This window comes from Peromyscus maniculatus, chromosome 18, assembly GCF_049852395.1.
Source record: "Peromyscus maniculatus bairdii isolate BWxNUB_F1_BW_parent chromosome 18, HU_Pman_BW_mat_3.1, whole genome shotgun sequence".
NCBI lineage: Eukaryota > Metazoa > Chordata > Mammalia > Rodentia > Cricetidae > Peromyscus > Peromyscus maniculatus.
In genome coordinates this window covers 1,303,666-1,322,024 of record NC_134869.1, presented here as the reverse complement: position 1 = coordinate 1,322,024, position 18,359 = coordinate 1,303,666, and the positions used below count along the sequence as shown (strand labels likewise).

The following is an 18,359-nucleotide window of genomic DNA, read 5'->3' as shown; positions in this document are numbered from 1 at the left end:
AGTGTCAGGATTATAGGCTTGCCTCCCCAAGCCCAGCAATTTTCAGCTTCGCCATCTCTCTGTTTTTTCCCTAGCATCTCACCACTGGCCCCATGAGAGAATGTAACATTCAGAAGGTGTGGCGGGCACCCCTCCCATTGGATTCAGTGTAGGGCCAAGTTTGTAGGGTCATCTGAGTCTAAACCCCAGAGTCAAAGGCTCGCCCTGGTATTCACCATGTTCAATATAGTCATAGAGCAGAGACATTTCATGAAGTCAGCTGTCATATATGTCAATGAGCCAGAAGACACTGGAGTCCTGAGGGCTTCATGAAGCAGTATCATCATGCTGCCGCCAACTGCCTACTTTTGGACTTCAACACACAAGTCAAATGTTCCCATGTGTGAGGGGTACTGTCTTCACTCTCTGTTACTAATTAATAAACATCATCTTGGTTTCTCAGAAGAACTTGGTTTGTTTCTGCCTTTGCCTCTAACTTACATGATTCTTAATTCTTTTGTTCCTGGATAGGAGTTAGAACTAACTAGCGTTCCTTCATATTCCTTGCGTTCTATGGTAACACATGGAATATAAGGAGAAGAATAGAGAATTGGGGCCTCAAAAAGCACCAGGGACTTTTCATATGCTACCAAATAAAACCCTTAGTACTAGGAATGGGCTACATCTTTTTAACACATTCGCTAAAGGGATCCAGTAGATCCCCCCACACTGAACATTTCATGCTATTACACAACCTGATGGTCAGACCCTGTTGAAGACACTATATACTTATGTCATAGAACATGGAAAAATCTAGCTAATGCTCAACTGGAAGCCTCATCCCTCCTGGCTGGTGATCATAGTCTTAGAAGGTACTATGCATGCTACTGGAGGAAGAGAGTACTCAATCTCACCAGCGATGGATCCTACAATAACGGCCTGTCTGCAAGATATGCTCACCATGCAATAGTGCCATTAATATTACCAGAGTAACTAACCACTTTTGATTGGGTTTAAGAACCTCTCCAGGAGACTGAGCTCATACCTGACATTTTTAATGAGGCCAAGAACCTGATACTAGATAGATCATAGACCCCAGAGGAAAATACATTATTATTCTGCTAAGTGAACAGAGCAGCAAAATGAACTTCTAATAACAAATTATATGTATAGATCAGTGCACCACTTAACCATTATTAGAGAAACTTCTTCTTGCAGTAGAGGGTAATGAAAACAGAGACCTGTGAGAGATTTGGGAGTGCTCGGCCCTAAATGTGAAGCCTTTGTCACATCTCTCTCCTCAAGGCTCAGGGATCAATGCAAAAGACGGGCAGAACAGTAGTAGAGCCAGAGGTGGTGGAGGACTCCAGGGAAATAGACACGGCAGGGCCCATGCACATCTGAACTCAGCATGTAGGAGACTCACACCAACCTAAGCCAGACAAATCCCAGCACAAAGGAGGGGACATGGGCACAAAGCCCCACCCCAACTAAGAAGCTATTTGCAATTGATACATGCTACAAGAGGGAGAATCTAGTTGTTGTTGTTGTTTTTTCCCCCTTCGTGAAGCAACACTGTGCTTGTCTACACTGCAGGGCAACCCTTAGGTTAACACAAATCTGACTCTGTGGGTTTTGTTGTTGTTGCTGTTGTTTGTGTGTGTGTGTGTGTGTGTATGCCTGTGTGCTAGAGTTTTCTTCTGTTATTGTTATTTTAGTTTGGTGTAGTTTTTTAATGGTTATTCCAAGTATTTTCTATTTTTTTTAAGAGAGAGAACATGAAGTTGAGGCAGGTAGAGAGGTTGAGAAGAATTTGGGAGGAGTTGGGGGAGGGGAAACAACACTCTCAAAACATACTGTATGAAATTCTCAAGGAATAAATTAAACAATTTAGAAATAGGGACATTATTTAAAGGAGATGTTTGCAATAAAATAAGAATCCATTACAATAAAGTTCAAATTGTATGAAAAACAGTTCCAGGGACTATGGCCACTCTGGTGTACTCTAGCTTTGAATTGAAGGGTAGAAGAACCTTAATTCATGAACTAAAACATGAAAGAGAATTTATAATTTTTTTTTTCATAAAAAAAACCAGTATGAGTTAAATACTAAGGCAAGTCGAGAGGTGATGGTGGTCTCCAAGGAGCTGGAACGGGGTTCTAGAAGGGTCTGGTAACCCCGTGCCTCTGCATTTGTATTCAGTCACGGGTGTTACACACTGGCTTCTTCTACTTCAATATCATGCCTCCTGGCTTCAGCCACGGAGAAGGGCTGACTCTCCTTCCTGACTGTGTGGTCAGGATTCTTAGGGATGGACTCTAACTGGCTCACCTTAGATTAGATTCTCCCTGGAGACCAAGCATCTGTTGCCAGGAAACAGACACATGTTTAAAGAGCCGTGGTTACAGACTGTGAGCTTTATACAGCCTGTATTGAATGGACATGGGTCACTTTTATAAGGAGGGATGAGGTGAGTGTGTGGGGAGTGGCCAGCAGGGGTGCCTGGAGGGTGGGTGCACTTTCCAGAAGGGGTATGCTGATAGCCCACCTGCTAGGTGACCACGACGGGTTTCCAGGAATGGTGAGACAATTCTCTTGGCTACAGAGCAAAAAGTGGTGTGTGGGTGGAATCTGGAGGCTTCATTTCCAGCCCTGGCACTGTAAAGCTGTCTGGCGTGTCCTTGCCTCCAGTGGCTGCAGTTTCTACACTTGTCCAGAGAGGGAGGAGCTGGTGGGTCAGCCCTTTTCAAAGGAGCCTCCCTGTATAGGAGTTCTTGAGGCACCCGCTAGGATGCCAAGAATCCCATCAGGTCTCCACTCCCTGACAGACACACCTTCTCTCAGATACATTGACACACTCACATGCACATTTATGACTACTCTCACCCCACCTACGCTGGCTAATTTGATGTCCACTTGACACAAGCTAAAATCATCTGAGAGGAGAGGACCTCAATTGAGAAATTCCTACATAAGATTGGGCTATAGGCAAGCCTGTAAGGCATTTTCTTATCTAGTGATTGGTGGGAGTGGGCCCAGCCCATTGAGGGTGGTGTCATCTCTGGGCTGGTGGTCCTGGGTTCTTTAAGAAAGCAGGCTGAGCAATACCCTCCATGGCCTTTGCATCAGCTCCTGCCTTCAGGTTCCTGCCCTGTTTGAGTGCCTGTCCTGACTTCCCTTGATGATGAACAGTGATAAAGAAGAGTAAGCCAAACAAACCCTTCCCTCCCCAACTTGCTTTTTGGTCATGGTGTTTCATCACAGCAACAGAAACTCAAACTAAGACACCACCACTAAGGCCCCCAGCCTTCACATTCAGTAAAGAATGTGTGTGTGTACTTACATATATACACACCCCACTCACACTCAGACACATCAGTGAACACATGCATTCTTACACATATATACACTCCACTCTCACACTCCTGTCCCCACATCCAGTCAAGAATGTGCACACACTTATGTATACACTCTCACTCCCACTCATGATGCATCAGCACACTCATGTACTTATTCTCACATATGTATGCTCTCTCTCTCTCTCTAACACCCACACACACACACACACACACACACACACACACACACACACACAAACCCACACACCCAGTGCATTCATACACCCATTCACGTGCACTCATTCTCACACTCCACACTCACACATCTCACGGATTTTTTTCTTCTCAGTGTTTGAATGTCTTTAGGGTCCCTGAGCATCCCTCATCCTTTCTGGCCCCAGCCTTCATCTCATCTACGTATCACCTTTAAATATGTGAGGATTGGGGGTAACATTTAGCTGCAGCACGTCTGTGACTGGTCTGCCTTTCCTAGCAGTAGCCAAGTCAGAGAATCTGGGGTGTGTGGGACCAGAAAGAAGTGACAGCACTGGGGAGGGCCCTTCTGGGGTCAGTGAGGGGGGGCTGCCTAGGGAACTTCTCTCCTAGGGCAGGTGTATGCTTGAGACTCGCCTGACCCTTGGATCGTCCTTTGCTGTCCCTCCGATCTCTCTGGAGGACACTCTGCCCTGCTGCCTCATGAGAAGCAGATTCTCTCCACACAAAGCCTGACTGTCTGGAGCTGGCACCTTCCTGTGTGGGAACCCAGAGGCACTTTCAACAGTCCTTTCTTTCTCCCCGAGGCCTGGGAGCTGGGGAGGCGCCAGCTGAGTGGCTCCCTATTAAGAAACTGGGTGGGGTCGGGGGAGCTTCGGTCAAGAAGCCAGGCTGGTCCCCTCCCTAAGAATTTCATATAATGTAGAAATGTGAGAGAAAGAAAGCTTTGTGTGGCACTGCCTCGCTTCCCGTCAGGACACAGGCCAGCCAGCCAGGGACGCACGCTGCTGTGGGCAGAGAAGCCACCTAGTTTGGCTGGTGTCTAGGTTCTCTCCAGGGCCACATGTGGTATGTGAGTGGGGACACAGATTCCGTGGGGAGTCTGCTGTGGCTTCCTTTATGGATAACTCAAAATCCCTGACAAATTTTCCCACTTCCATTTTCAAGGACATAGGATTGGTTCATCAAAGCAAACAAGATCTCTTGGGGTGGGAATGGGAGTTGGGGTGTTTTTTGGCCAAAGGGCATGCTTTGAAATGGGGGTGCTGTTGCAGAGCTAGTAGGGGAGGGAGAAGAGGTCTTTCTTTACACATGGGGTGTTGTGTCAGTGATGGGACAAGGACCAGCTTCTCCTTCCACACTGCTACCTCCTGCAGGCAGGGACTCCACAGCACAGAGTTGCCCCTGTCACAGGCAAAACATGATACCACATTTCTCAACATAAAACACTAGCCACTGTGCCATTTCACATGGAGGAAAGGATCAGGTACAACCAACCAGAGGTTTCCCTCAACTACAAAAAGCTCACCCCAGCAGGGAAGGAGCCAAGCCACCAAGAAAATACAACCCAGCACCCAAGAGCGAGCTCAGGTTCCTGGCAAATGGGGATGGCTTTCTAGGAAACAGAGTCCCAGATGGAGTGGGATTAGATAGTCGTCAGCGAGAGAGGGATGGACCTGAGGAACTGTGTCTGCAGAGCTGAGCTGTGAGGACAGGTACGGAAGTTCTGGAAACTTGAGGTAGCTGAAGTTCCTACACACATGTGAAAGGGAGAGAGGATGATGCCAGAGAAGTGAGCCTGGTCCTGAACCTGTGGCATGGGGTTGAACCTGGTTCTGGTGAGGACTGAGTTCAGCAGTGGCGGAGCCAGGCATGAAGTGGCCTAAGGTGAGACCAGAGGTGAAGATACCATTGCTGAGGCCCAGGAGAGAGATGAGAAGATGTGAGCGTGGATAGTGACAGGCGACAAGTGCTATGTATTAAGGGAAGGTAGAACCCAGAGGGTCAGATGGGTGTCAGGCATCTGGCCCAGCAGCTGTGACTTGGATCCTCCTAGCCTGGATGAAGCCAGTTCTGCAGCCCATGTGTCCCCAAGGGAAGGCTCTCAAGTCAGGGGGAGGGAACGGGGGAAGTCTATTCTAGAAGGACGGTGGTCTCGAAGAACTGGACTGTGGATTCCACATTTGTCACCTCTGTTTCCACAGTGGTGCTCATTCTGTTGAACAGGGATGTTACCTGAGGGGTTGCTATTGTACCCCAGCTGCTAATGTCTGCATTGAGTCACAGAAGACACACAATGAGCCTTTGCCATCAGTGAAGATGATGGAAGCTGCAGATGCAAAGGATGGGGATTCACCGTTCCTGTCAAAGAATGGAATGGCTGGATCCCTTTAAAGGCATAGAGTGTCACAAAATGGTCTAGCCTCATCACTTCTGTCTTAGCCAGCTATCTTGCTGTGATAAAATAGCTGAGATAAGCAACATTAAGGAGGAACCGTGTATTTTGTCTCAGGTTTCAGAGTATTAAGTCCAAGGCAGTTTGCCTCCAATGCCCGAGGTATGACAGAACATCATGGTGGTGGGAGTGTGTGGTGGAGGACTGTTTACCATTTAGGGAGCAGAGAGAGGGAGAGCCAGGGAGTGGACCCTTAAGCGTATCAAAGACATGGCCACAATGGTTCTTCTCTTCCAGCCAGGACCCACTTCTGAATAGCCCATCAGGTTTCGAACTCTCTCATCCATAGACTAATCCACGGACAAAGTCAGAGGCTTCATTGTCCATTGACCCCTTTATTGAAAAGTGACCAGGACACTGGATGGTAGAGGTGGGCAGGATGGAGGCATGTGGAAGCACCTATAAATCCCTGAAGAGAAGCCAGAAGCTGAATCAGTGCCCAAGTGTCATGAGGACCATGGGGGACTGTCCATAAAGAGAAAATACTTGTCTTCAATACTGAGCTCAGCTGTCATCGCATGGCCATTGTGTGATCATTTACCTCGCTAGGCTTCCACAGAGCTCTGGGCCTCCAGAATGGACTCTGCAGAGGGAGTTGATGGTGTGAAAATGAGGGATAAAACGGACCCCATTCTGACAGGAATCTCAATGTTACCCACCCAAGACCTCCTCAGGGAGCCCTCCCCAGCCCTGCCCTGTAGCACCCTATTAAAAGCCATACTGTTAAACAGTCCTTTATCAAGCCACCCTCCTTTGCAGGGCTGAGTGCTGGTTTGGAAAGGAGTTCCAGTGAGGTCCACAATGCTTGTCAAGCAAGGTGTGTCATGGGAAATGGAAGTCAGATTTTCCCATCAGCAAAGGCCTTGGGTATGTGGAAAGGGCTGGCAATAGGCAACAGGGCTCAGACATTTTGGCACCAGCAAGATGTATCTGGACATTTGTCAGAGAAGTGTCAACTTGTCCCAGGGAGGTTCCCTATCTGCAGAAGCCTGGAGGTACCTGCACAGGCTCCATGCCAACCTAAAGTCTCAGTCCAGTCTCTGTTTTTAGCCACACACCAGTCACAACAGCTTCTATTTTCTGATGCTCCCTGAGTTGGCGGCCCCTGTGCTTCAAGCTCTGTTTGGTTCCATTTTGGAGTCCAATACCCAACATGGGGTAGGGATTGTTGCCCCCACATTTAGAGGTGAGAAAACTACCCCAGAAGCTAGTATGTGACAGAGTCATAATGCCTCTAGTATAATTCAGTTTAATAAGTACATCTTAGCCACGTTTGTGTGACAAACACTGGTAGGCTCCTAGAGATGCATAACACTGGGCTAGCCCTCAATGACTCAGAAGGAATTTCAAAATACCCTGAATACGCTGAAGCATAGGGCCAAGTGTGTGGGCTCTGAGGCCCCGCAGAGGAAGGGCGCTACGGTTTCCTAAGGGCTCGAGTGCTGGAAGCCTGGTTTCCAGTGTGGCAGTGCTGAGGGTGGACGTTTCAAAGGAACAGCCTCATGGGAGCTGATTGTGCTGTGACCGCTCTTGTAAAGGGACTAATGATGGTCTGTGGGTTAAACTTCCTACTAAAGGAAGTAGGAGGTTATTGTAGAGCAGAGGCTTTATCCTTCCCTGCCTTTTGCTTCCTCGTGTACACATATATCCCTTCTGAAGGTGTTAAGCTCCATTCTAATTTTCCACCAGGTTGTGACCAGTCAGGGAATCTTCACAAAACATGGTTGCCATGCTGTTTGGATTTTCCACACACTAGAATCGTGAGCCAGCTTTCATCTGTGATTTATAAAATACTACGTCTCGGGGATTTTGTTATAGCAACAGAAAATTAAGTAAGACAGAGGCTCCCACTCTTCCTGAGTAATCAGTGGTGTTTTTTTTTTTTTTTCAAAAGAAGGTACCTCAATTAACTTCCTGTGTGCCCAGGAAGAGTCTTACAAGTGCATTAATGTATGAGGAGGGATGATACTTATACTAAGGTGTTTACTTCATGAACAATGGTTCAAGAAGACCGGGGGACTTTGCACATCACATCAAATGTCCAAATGATCATTAGTTGGGGGAATGGCTAAATAAATCCAATTATACCAAGAAATGCTTAGAAATCGCCAAAAGGAGTGCATTATAGTTACATCAAAATGATAAGAAATGTGTTGAGTGAAAACAAGTTGAGGAAGTAAGTGTGTGTGTGTGTGTTGTACATACAGAGGATTAGCTATACACATGTTATACAGATTCAGAGCTATGGATGTCCCGACACGATCAATGGTAAAGAGATGTGGGTGTTTGAGGAACTATCAAAGGGCCCCAAGCAGGGCGAGGCCTCAGAAGGAGGCAGGATGTTTCCAGGAACTTCAAGGCGGGCGGGAGGGGTCAAGTAAGCTTGGCTTGGTCATTGGACAGTTATCTCTGGAGTCTCCAGGGGAGACTGAAGGCTGAGCTTGGACTAGGACTTCACATTATGATGGGCAAAGTTATAAACATAAAACTGGACTTAAATTGGGTATAGACTGGGAATCGAGTGTGGTCAAAGGGGGGAAATGTTGGTCAGGAAAATGCCGGCATCTGCTACCCAGCCTGGTGTAGGTGGAGCTCACTGTGGGTGCCCAGAAGTCTCGTCTCCTCTAGACCTTTCCTCCCAGTTCTCGACTGTTTTAAGAGCAGGGGGTCAGATCCCAAATACTACCCCCATGCTTTGCCACACATAGGCCTTTGACAATTAGGAATATTGAGAAAATAAACCCTAACCACTGTTCCCAATGCTCTAGAAATGTCCTTGCTAATGCCACCCACACCACCAGCCTCCTTATTCTTATTTTTCTCCTCAGAAGTATTTGACTAGGGTCACGCCCTTTTTTGCACCTCTCTTCTTCACAAGTGCACCCCTTTTTCCCTTTTATTCACTTATTTTCTTTCTGCCTACTCCTTCTACTCTTAAAAACAGCAGCTACCTTAGTGGGTCCAAGGTGCCACCACAGTGGGACGTGCATGAATCACCACGCCTGCTTTTGCACATGGGATTTGAGAGATAAGACTCGTGTTTGCAAGGCAAGCACTTTTTTGACTGGCCCATCCCCCTGGCCCGAGTTCATCAGGTTTCCTCCAAGTGACATCCCAGACCTGAGTAGTTAATGACAGGGTTTGTTGTCCTGCAGCACTGGAGGATGGAGGTCGAAAGCCATGAAATCAGTCAGGCCACGGTCAGAAGCCAGGAGGAGCACCCTTGTCGGAGCTTCTGTTGGGTTGCTGGTCACCTGTGGCATTCTTTGGCTTGTAGCAGCCTCACCCTAGTCTCTTGAATTCACTGTCTCATGCCGTTACTGTCACGTGACTTTCTTCTGAGAATACCAGCCATATGGGGTTAGAGGCCACTCTATTCTAGCCCAACCTTAATCGGCCATGACCCTATTTCATGGGATGACAGTCTGACGGTAGGCACTTCAACACATGCACATCTTTGGAGATGGAAAACATCATTCTATCTAAAACAATACCTTTCTCCATTTTTCCCTCATGGTTTTTAAGTACACATGTAAGGCAAGGTAGCTCCTTAGTCTCTGGAGAATGAATTTCTGGGCCCTCTTGTTTTGGGGTCTTACAGTGAATATGCTGGTGAGAGTTTTTTTTAATTGGTTTTCTGATTTAGTGGTCTTTGATCAGTTTTCACTGATTTCTAAGGTTACACCCTTCCCCCTACCTATGAGACCCCAAGAGAACATCATATATGGTGCTCTCACCCCATAAAGGTAGTGGTCAATTAGAATGCTGCCTACTTCTGGGTAGAGTGACTTTCTTGGATCCCCATGACCCAAGGAAGTCAGTCAGAGTTCTATAAAATATTAAGATGTGGCATCAGGAGAGTGAGGTCCCTGTGTTTTGAACACAATTCAGCCTGGCAACATCCTTTTCATCTGTCCCATAAAATGAGCTTTTCTAAAAACTGATGCTCACGAACCATCAGAGCAGAAAGCACGGGGAACAAAAACATGTCAGTGACATCATTTTAGCCTTTGGATACAGCCTTGACTAAAGCCATTGCTCTGATACCTCTGAGATGCAGGAACCAACAAATTTCTTTTTTTCACACCACTACTTGTCATTGGGGTTTCGGTTGCTTTCAGTTGCAAGGATTTATAATTCAGCTGCCTTCCACCATCACAAAGCTCTTTGCTGAAGGAGCAATCATATCCCCAACAAATATCACACTTCAGATGAACTCTTTGCAATTCAAGGCCCTTTACAAAGCACTTTCCTGCTGTCTGAGGGACTGGGTCATGATTCCTCCTTTGTGAACTCTGTACCCTCAAGTGGATTACACATTGGGTCAAGTGGCTTGGATTCATTTGACTCCTCTGACTATACTATAAGAACAGAGTTATTATGCTCTAAACTGGAAGTCAGCTACCCATGCCAGCAGTTCCATTTATTAGCTGTGTGCCTAGAGACATGGAACTTGGATTCTCTAGGCCTCAGTTTCCCTCTCTAACAGGCATATTAATTCCTGCCTTACCTACATCTCAAGATTGCGGAGAGGATGCAATGAGGCAGAGTGGAAGTCAACAATCTATGAGTCAGGGGCCAGATAAACATTTTTTTTTTTTAAATAGAGAACAAGCCTGGTCTCGCTGAAGCATGGCCACACTCCACTGTTGACAGACTGTCCCCAGCTGCTTTTGCACAGTAACCAGGGTGGAGTTTCATCAAGGACTTTACGATCTGCAAGCAGAAACTACTATCAAGGGCCTGTTCAACTCTGTTTACTATCCAGTTTCCAGTTGGTAACTCCTCTCTCAATGAGGACTCTGTAAAAACAAGCATGGCTTCTATGATCATCAGGAGTTTCTTGTTGGTCCCATTGTTCCCATCCAGAAAACTTCCCAAAGTGGTCACATCTGGTCTCGGCCACACGTGACGGTTGATGTGTGGTGAAGATGGGAACTTTCTGGAAAGCAATTTGACAGTAATTGTGGAAAGCCGACACACACCATCCCCTGACCCCATCATCTCACTTTCACAAAGTTGTCTGAAGAAATAATCAGAGTTGAGATGTGTCTAGAAATGACGGTGGAGTATTACAGAAATTATTCTGCAAATGATACCGCCATTTCAAACCCTGTTTCAAAGAATCCATAATCGCCTGGCAAGGTACTCCTGTCCTAAAACTAGCACTGTAAAGGAACATTGTATTTAATTTGACCAATTATCAAGCAAGGCTGGCAGAAAGCATACCCAGTTCCATGGTGATTTTCTCTGGGTGGCAGAATTATAAAATACCTTAAGATGCTATTTTCATGTTCATTTTCTTTTTAATCAGAGAAAGAATAATTTAGTAAATAATTCTTGGCTGAAGAATATCAAGAGATAGTTGAGGATGGGCCAAGCAGGCATATGTGTGAACTGAAGGGGATGTGTGGGTACCCAGGGGAGGGGAGTCTGCTTCCTACAAAGTTCCAGCTGTGGCTCGATTCTGCTCACCCTCACCTTGTGGGCATTTGATTCACTTGATCTGCATGGAGAGCCCTCCTAGTCACCCATTTGAATACCTGCCCTATGAGTGTTTCAGGAACTATGGAGCTTAGGAGCTGAATGGGCAGCAGCCGATGGCGCCTGTCCAACCGCTTTCCCTGATCTTTGTGTGGAGAAAGGGCATCTCCTGTGTACCACCAGCTAAACACCAGCAACACAGGCGTGAGAAGGGGCTAATTTCTCAGTCATGCATCCCCCCCCCCATAACTCTGGCTCTCTCTAGCTTTCCTAATCTCAGGGAATAGGCACTGGAATTCCTCTACATGCCCAAGCCAGAGGATGGGTGTGATCCTTGTTATCCATCAAATATGAAGATTCATGAAATTTGCTCACTGTGGATCATCTCCATCCTGTTTCTTTACCTTGTTTTCACCTCAGTCCAGGCTCTCATTGTCCTCAATTGGCTCCCTGCAATACCTTCCTGACCTCTCTCTGATGGTGTGACTCTGCTTAAACCTTTCCTGCCTTCCAAGACTTAGGATACTTAACCCCATCTTCTCCCTCCTGACTTAATGGTCCATCTCTCTGCCTTGTGTTTCTGACCATTCATTTCCTCTAACCTGCTGTTCCCTGTCCTCTGAAGGACTTTGTCCATGAGATCCTACGTGGCTGGAAACCTCTTTCCACATCTCTCATAGTTAATTCCAGCAAATCCTTAGAGTCAAAACAGTGCTGGCCCCTCCCAAGTGCTCTGTAGTAGCCAATCATTGCCATGCCTGTATGTATATTATATGCATGCATACAGAAGGCAGAGGTCAACCTCAGGTGTCATTCCTAAGAAGCAATACACCCTGTCTTTTTTAGATAGGGCCTCTGCCTGGGCCTGAGGTTCACGGATTAGACTAGACTGGTTGGCCAGTGATTCCCCAGGTCTTCATCTCCCAAGAGCTGAGAATACAAGTGTGTACTACCATGCCTAAGTTTTCACACAGGTGCTGGGCATTGAACTCAGCTCTTTAGGCGTGCACAAGTTCTTTACTGACTTAACTGTCTCCCCAGGCCCCAGCCACTGTGGCTCTCATGGTCCTCGTCCCAGCCCATGCCAGCTTCTGGAGGAATCCTTGTAGCAGGCCACCCTGAGCTCTCCTCCATAACAACTAGAGCAGTCAGAGCTCAACAATGAATTGTTCTTACTTGCCTCCTCCCTACTGCCTCTGGGAGACTTTGGTCAGAATGCAGACCACAGCATGCAATCAGCATTCACGGAATGGTCCAATGCTTGCATCTATAACTGTGTATTGCCATACGATCTGTGGCACCTTCGTCCCTGCTGTCATGTTGGGCATGTCACAGGTGAGGAAGCAGAGGGTCCTAGGAGTCAATAAGCAATTCTATGAATTGTGACACTGAGGAGCAGAACCCCAAGTCTTTAGCATGGCTCTGCTAAAGACTTTTTGCTCTGCTGGTTGGGTGGATGTTTTCTTGCTTTGGAATGGGTAAACATAAGTATTTTTCAGTATGAGTCTTGCCCCAGGGAAAAGTTGCTTGGTTAACCTCTTGGGAAAGAGAAATACTTTTGCCTTCGTTGGCTGGCTCTGGGCAGCTGAGAGCTCTTTATCTCCACTGTCTGCTGCTCAGGACATAATGACCTGCCTCCAATCCTTTTCAATTATGGGATTTCTGATAGGAATTTGGAAAACAACTTCTAAATCCTGAGGCTTGGATGCTAGCTTGTGGTTCAGTTCCAAAGTTCATACCAAGTGTTTCCAGAGACTTTTCTCACCTGCCCCTCTGGGGGAGCACCCCAACCTGCTCTCCTTCCTCCTGAGTCCCCCCCCTGGGGGTGCATAGCCATGCTTGGACCGTGGTCTCCTTGCTAGATAAAGGGTCCTTCTCCCCTACAGGGCTGCATCTCAGAGGTGGTAGCTGTACTGAAGCAGCTCTCAGCACGGGAAATACCTGGGCTGGTGTCCAGGGACAGGCAGCCATGGGCAGGGCCCAAGAGTGAGCCAGGCCAGTTGGCTTGATCTTCCTGTATTAGTGGGGCCTTTGGCAACCAACCTAAGATCCTTAAGCCTCAATTTCCTTAACCATTAAATGGGAGTAGTAGTGTTCACCTTTGGAATTTCTGTGGTGGAAACACCCAGAAAACTATTAATAGACAGATTTTCCAGGCATTGGAGCACAACCTATAATCCTAGAACTTGAGATATAGAGGCAGGAAGATCAAAAGTTCAATGTAATCTTTGCTATATGGAGAGTTCAAGACCAGCCTAGGCTCTATACAAGGCCCGGTGTCCAAAAAGATCAAAACCTAACCCAACCTAAAATTGACCAACAAACAAAACAAACGAACAATTATTTTCTTCTCTCCTCTACTGTTTTTTGGCCAGATTGGTATAGCCCTCTCCCAGCTTCCACAGGCAACTTCCCTGCCCCCCCCATAACATATAAAGTTTGAAAAAGGGGAGGGCAGAAGTTAGACCATTTGAAGTCCAGCAGAGGGCCGGGCTGAGCCCTTGTTGTATGGCTACATAAGTACATGTGAGGAAAGGAAGGGGAATGGCTTTGCACATTAGAGCCACACAGACATGCTTCCAACACCAGATCCTTGCTAACCGGAAGACAGGAACAGTGGCTCCCATTCTCAGGATCTTGGAGGATTTGAGCTAAAACATGGGAAGCCCTTCCCTCTGCCCGTCAACTTCTGCTCTGCAATCTCCCATGATGAAGGGCCAAGGAGGGCCCTACCCTGGTTCTGAGTATATTCCCAGGAGTCTCAGTGAAGCTCAAGGAGGAACTAGAGTTCAAGAATCTGTTCTCTGTTTCTTTTCACCTTCCTAATAGAGACCCTTTAATACAGTTCCTCATGTTGTGATGACTCCCAACCATAAAATTACTTTGATTGTTACTTCATAACTCTAATTTTGCTAATTATGAATCATAATGTAACTATCATGTTTTCTGATGGTCTTAGGCAACCCTGTGAAAGGGTCATTCAACCTCCCAAAGGGGTCTCAACCTACAGGTTGAGAACCACTTCTTTATAAAAAAAAGTGCACAGTGGTTCTGAATATCTATCTATCTATCTATCTATCTATCTATCTATCTATCTATCATCTATCTATCTATCTATCTATCTATCTATCTATCTATCTATCTATCTAATCTGTCTATCTGTCTGGTAGGGGAGGAGAGGACCAAATATGTGTGGGGGCTGCAGCAGATAGAGAGAGAGACATGGAAGACATGGGACACCTAGGATCCAATGTTAAGATGGGAACACACACACACAGACAGAGACAGAGACAGACAGACAGAGACAGAGACAGAGAGAGATGAAAAAAATATTTTTTTAAAAAAGATGGCAACGATAGAAGGCACCTTGAAGTGAGAATGGCAGTCTCCAAAAGCTACCCCCACTGCTTATACGATGCCTCTACGAGCAGGTCAAGCTTTTTTTCCCTGGACTGCAGACCCCTTCCTATAGCCAAGATGACCAGCACAAGACTCTCGTGATGGCCAGGCTGTCTCTACAGGAATTTACAGCAAAACCAGAAGAAACCCAGTGGGTGTGTCCCTGCCAAGGGAATTGATAGTTAATGTGAATTCTTTTTTCTATAACATAGAGAGGTGAAGAGGATGACAGAGGTGCTGAGCAAAGGGAGTCTTCAGGGAACAAGAGGAGGCATGGAACCCAGAGGTGACTGACCTTTGATTCAGAAGGTGCTGCAGACACCTCTGCCTGCTCCTGAGGTAGGTAGGTCCCAGGGATGGGAAGCCAGGCTGAGCAGCATGTCTGTGAGACCCCAGAATCCACCTTGCACCTTCCTGTAAGCTGGAGCTAGGGGGCAGCTGGAATAAAAGCCTCTGGTCCTTCACACAGAAGCATCTTATTCATTCAGGGCCTCTCAGCACACACTTAGGTCCTTTTGAGGAGCACTAAGTCTGCAACTCACCCTGCCATATCCCTTGTATGTACATGTGCTCAAACCGTCCTGCAGTAGTCCATCACTGTTGAACACGCCCCTCACCTTTCTGCCTTTTGCGGTGAGGTCAGCTTGATCTGCACCTCAGACGGAGACAGGCCTTCTGTAAGGCCCCCATCATGTGTTACCCACCCTCTAAAGCTCTTTCTAGATCTCTCCAACCTAATTAGTCCTTCACCCCAGAACCTCTCAAAGCCCTCTGTTCTTCTTTCCACTGTCATATTTTTTAGATTATGCTAGACTTATTTGATATTTAGAGTTACATTTTCAAATCCATGGGTAATGGGACTTCCTACATTATACCGTTAACTGAAGAATAAAATCCTCCCCTGCAGTTTTCCTAGTACCATTCCTCAAACCTAATCATGATTATTGATTTATTTTGCAGGCTTCCAGAAATTTCTCTAAGCAAATGGAAATCAGAATGTTTACACTGATAGTTATTTGACCCAAATGGGGTTACATTGAATTACTTTTCTGCAAATTGTAGTTTCTAGTTTATTTTCACAGAAAAAGCATACTCATTACATGAAGGCTCTGTTGAATGTTTGCTCTAAAATTGCAATTTTATTCTCTTTTGAAAACATAAATTGTTTACTTTGCTTTTTATTTTTTGCCGTTTGCTTCCCTCGGTTCCCTTTGGCTTGTGAGGCTTCCTTTGTCCTGCTTGTCCCTTCTCGGGGTTGGAAGGTTTACAGTCTGTCTGAGTCATCTACTCTTGTGTTTCAAACAGTGAACTCACCCGTCTATTTCTTGATTTGCCTATTGTATTCCCTACCCGAAGAGCTCCACAAAGGCAGATGTAGAAACTCTAGCATGTGTCTCTCTCCCCACCCGTCCCTTTTTATACCATCGTGGTTTGGGACATTTGCATTCTGTTCTGTTACCATAATCCCCACAGATGTTCAGCCTTACTTTTATATTTACACGAATACAATGTTTGCCATCCACTCTTAGATTTCAGAAATTTACTGAGATTCCTAATTTGATCCCATTGATATATCTCTTGGGGGGACTGTATTTCACTGTCAATTCTTTGCTCCTTCACCTCCATCCTCACATGAACTCTGGAGTGCTGTGTTTTGTTTCTCTGAGCCCGGATTGGTAAAGGTTAGGATTTGGAGAAGTGTTTCTCAAAGGCTATTAGTAAGGAGTGGAATCTCTAGGAGATGGGACTAGGTGAGAGGTGCTCAAGTCATTGGGAGCGTCTTCTTGAAAGGGGCTGAGGCTTCCTGGCCTTGATCTTCCTAGCCTGTCTCTCTTGCTCCCTGGCTTGCAATGTGAGCAGTTTGCTCTGGTACTCTCCAGAACTGCCACACGGTGCCTCCAACCAAGGCCCAAAATAATGGATCTTCTCAATCTCATACGAGAACCTTGAGCTAAATAAGCCTTACAGTTTTTGTAAAATTAATTATCTCAGGCATTTTGATGTAGTAATACAAAAGAGACCAACACAGTGAATGTCTTTCAACTATTTCCATACTTGAAGACTAGGAGGCTGCCAATCAGTTCTCAAGATGTACTTATTACCATCTATGCATCACTGCTATCATGTCTTTTAACAGAACAAAGAATGGTCAGAGATCAGCTTGGTTTTTCCCTTAGGATATCTCCCAACTTTATGTTCTAATTATTCTTCATCGAAGTTCTACAGTATATTAAGGTTATTTTCAATTCGGCCAATTCAGAAAAATTTTCTTCTATAGTATCTTTGAATATGTTTGCACCCTCTTGCTCTATGGTTTTCTTCAGGAGTGACTGGTGTGCATATGTGAACTCATATTTGTTTGCTGGTTACTTTCATTCTCTTTATTGTCTCTCCCTTTCTTTCATTTTAAAAATCTCTTTATTCCATCTTACTGGTGTTATGTTCCCCCTATAATGGCTTTTATTGTTATTTCCAGTTGCTTTGCTTCCATGTTGGCTGCTTGCTCTCAGCTTTACTTTGGGAATATTTTCTTCTTGTTTGTTACTTTCTGAGATATGTAACAGGAGTGAGCTGGGGCCATTTCCCATTGAGTCTGTCATCTTAGAATTTGTTACCAAGTATGCTCTGCCCCTAGAATTTGTTATCAAATATGTATCTCCTTGAGGGTACATGCATTACCAAGTGTGAAATCAACGTGAGTCACAAAGATGGTCCCTGGATTGAAGGTCTTCTGGTTACACTCAGTGGTTTACATATCTAGTTTAGTGATAAGTGCAAGGCTGACCTTATTCTCCTTTCTCTTACACGTCACTTCCAAGACCTGTAAGTAATGAGGATCTGGGCTGAAATAACAATACTGGCTATCCACACAATCTGACCTTCGTTCTTGCCTCTCTAATTCTCCTACTGTATGGAAATGGTTGAGACGGGAGCACCTCATTTTTTCAAGGTCTACCTCCGTCTCTGTTCCTTCTCCAATACATCAGTGTGTATTCATCTTTATAGTGCTATTTTTTCTATCAAGAGAATCTAGCAATTTACTTAACTTCTATTATCTTCCAAAGGTCTGATGTATAACAGATATGAATTCTACCCTGATATACTTAGTGTAACATCAAATTCTGTAACAACCCCATCTCCAAATGTCGATGGTTTTACTTATATAAACTCATCTATTGCTTTTGTAAAAGCCCATTGCAGATGTTTCTGACCTTCAGGTAACTTGTCCTATGCTGAGTAAGAGGTCTGTGTTCTCTCTCTCTCTCTCTCTCTCTCTCTCTCTCTCTCTCTCTCTCTCTCTCTCTCTCTCTCTTTCTCTCTCTTTCTCTCTCTCTCTCTCTCTCTCTCTCGTTTTTTTTTTAATGTACGTGTCTTAGAGTACCTTGGATCCATCTAAAGAGAGAGGGAAAGAGGGGAGGAAAGAGATGTGGGTAGGATGGGAAGAGAGAGGAGAAGAGGCAAGAAAAGGAGAAAAAACAGGGGAGTGTAGAGGAGAGGAGAGGCCCAGAGTGCCACATATCATATCTGTTCCCATCTGCCTGTGGGAACCAATCACAAGCCTCACCTAAATGTGCTGTGGGATGGTCTTTATGTCAAATTACTCTGATTGGTCAATAAATAAGACACTGATTGACCAGTGGCTAGGCAGGAAGTATAGGCGGGACTAACAGAGAGGAGCAAAGAAAGAACAGGAAGGCAGAAGGAGTCA

General features: G+C 45.7%; 1 protein-coding gene and 1 long non-coding RNA gene across 4 annotated transcripts in view; one reads left to right on the top strand and one right to left on the bottom strand.

Annotated features, from left to right (window-relative positions):
• Positions 1-18,359, bottom strand: part of Syn3 (synapsin III) — a 445,154-nt gene that overhangs the window by 135,021 nt on the left and 291,774 nt on the right. The window lies entirely within an intron of this gene.
• LOC121823796 (uncharacterized) overlaps positions 1-18,359 on the top strand; it is a 30,693-nt gene that overhangs the window by 10,181 nt on the left and 2,153 nt on the right. The window contains exon 3 of the long non-coding RNA XR_013045767.1: positions 14,863-14,989. This is a non-coding gene — a long non-coding RNA (uncharacterized LOC121823796). The remainder of the gene's footprint in view (positions 1-14,862; positions 14,990-18,359) is intronic.